The following is a 2,043-nucleotide window of genomic DNA, read 5'->3' as shown; positions in this document are numbered from 1 at the left end:
CCAGGAAAGCAGGACCAGAGGGAGAAGGGCCCATGGAAACCGAGCCCAGGGGAGCAGAGCCAGGGGAAACACTGCCAGGGGGAGCAGGGTCAGAGGGAGCAGGGCCACAGTGAGCAGGGCCTGGGGAAACTGGACCAGGGGGACAGGGCCAATGGGGAGCAGGGTCCAGGGATAGCTGAGCCCAGGGAGGAGCAGGGCCCAGGGGAATAGCACCAGGAGGAGCAGGGCCCAAGGGACACAGGACCAGAGGTAGTAAGGCCCAGGGGAGCATGGCGGGGGGGAGTAGGGCACAGGGAAAGTAGGGTCTATGGAAGCAGGGCCTAGGAGGAGCAGAACCAGAGGGAGAGTGCCCAGGGGAGCAGGACTGGAGGGAATAGGGTCCAGGGGAGCAAGGCCAGGGTGAGTGGGGCCAGGGGTACCATGGCCATTGGGAGCATGGCCCAGGGGAGCAGGGGTTGTGGGAGCAGGGTCCAAGGAAGCAAGACTCAGGGTATCAGGACCAGGGGGAACAGGGCCAAGGGGCAGCAGGGCCCAGGGGGAGCAGAGCCCAGGGGGAGTGGGGCCCAGGGTAATCTGGGACCAGGGGGAGCCGAACCAGGGAGATCAGGGCCCAGGGGTAGAGCACTGGGGGGAGTTGGTCCCAGGGGAGCAGGGCCAGGTGGAACAGGATCCAGGGTGGGCAGGACCGGGGGGAGCAGGGCCTAGAGAGAGGAGGATCAGGGGGAGCAGGGCCCAGGAAATCAGGGCTAGGGGGAGCAGAGACCAAAAGGAGTAGGGCCAGGTGGAGCAGGTCTAGGGAATCAGGGCCCATGGGGAGCAGGACCAGGGGGAGCAGGGCCCAGGGAGCAGGGCCAGGTGGAGCAGGTCCCAGGGAAGCAGGGCCAGGAGGAGCAAGGCCCAGGGGAACAGGATCAGAGGTAGCAGGGTCAGGGGGAAGAGGGCCAAGGGGAGCAGGGCCAGAGCGAGCAAAGCCTGGAAAACCAGGACCATGGAGAGCAGGGCCAAGGGGGAGCAGGACTCAGGGGGAGCGGAGCCCATGGGGGAGCGGAGCCCAGGTTGGAGCAGGGCCCAAGAGACCAGGGCCATGAGGAGCAGGACACATGAGAAGCAGGGATGAGGGGTAGCAGGTCCCGGGGTAGCACCACCCATGTGGAGCAAGCCCATGGGGAACAGGGACCATGGGGAGGAGGCCCCAGGGGGAGCAGGGCCCAGGGGTGCAGGACCAAGTGGAGCAGGGCCCAAGGAGAGCAGGACCATGGGATCAGGGCCAGGAGGATCAGGACCCCTGGGGAGCAGGACCAGGGGGATTGGGGATAGGGGGAAAAGGGCCAAGAGGAGAAGGGCTCAGAGACAGCAATACCAGGGGGATAAGATCCAGGGGAAGCAGGGCCCAGGGAAGCAGGGCCCAGGGGAGCAGGGCCAGGGGGAGCAGGTCCACAGGGAGCAGGGCACTGGGAAGCAGGACTAGGAAGTGTAAGGTCAATGCGGAGCAGGGCCCAGGGAAATTGGAGCCCAGGGTGGAGCAGGGCCTAGGGGAGCAGGGCCCAGGGGCAGCAGGACCACAGGGAGCATGGCCCAAGGAAGCAGGGCAAGGGGGAGCAGGACACTTGGGGTACAGATCTCAGGGGAGCAGGGCCAGGGGGAGCAGGACACATGGGGTGCAGGGCCTGGGGTGCATGGTCAGGTGGAGCAGGACATACGGGAAACAGTGTCCAGGGGAGCGTGGCCCAGGGAAGCAGGTCCCAGAAGAGAAAGGTCCAGGGTAGCAGAGCCAAGGGGAGAAGAGCCAGGGAGAAGAGTGCCAGGGGGAGCAGTGGCAGGGGGATAATGGCACTTACTGAATGGAGGGCCAGCCCAGAGGTTCTGGGACGAGGATCCGCCTTTCCTGAGGTACCCAGAAGCCTTCAGACTCCCTTGGTCTTCTTGCAGGCAGCTCTGCGCTTCCAGACCGCCCTGCACCCTTCGCGCATGCGCACGCCCTTCGCTGAAGGCACTTTGGCGCTTGCGGGCTGCCATCCAAGGGCTCCAGTGTCAGTTGGGGCT

Source organism: Ictidomys tridecemlineatus, chromosome 7 (genome assembly GCF_052094955.1).
Source record: "Ictidomys tridecemlineatus isolate mIctTri1 chromosome 7, mIctTri1.hap1, whole genome shotgun sequence".
Classification (NCBI taxonomy): domain Eukaryota; kingdom Metazoa; phylum Chordata; class Mammalia; order Rodentia; family Sciuridae; genus Ictidomys; species Ictidomys tridecemlineatus.
This window is presented reverse-complemented; position numbering follows the sequence as displayed.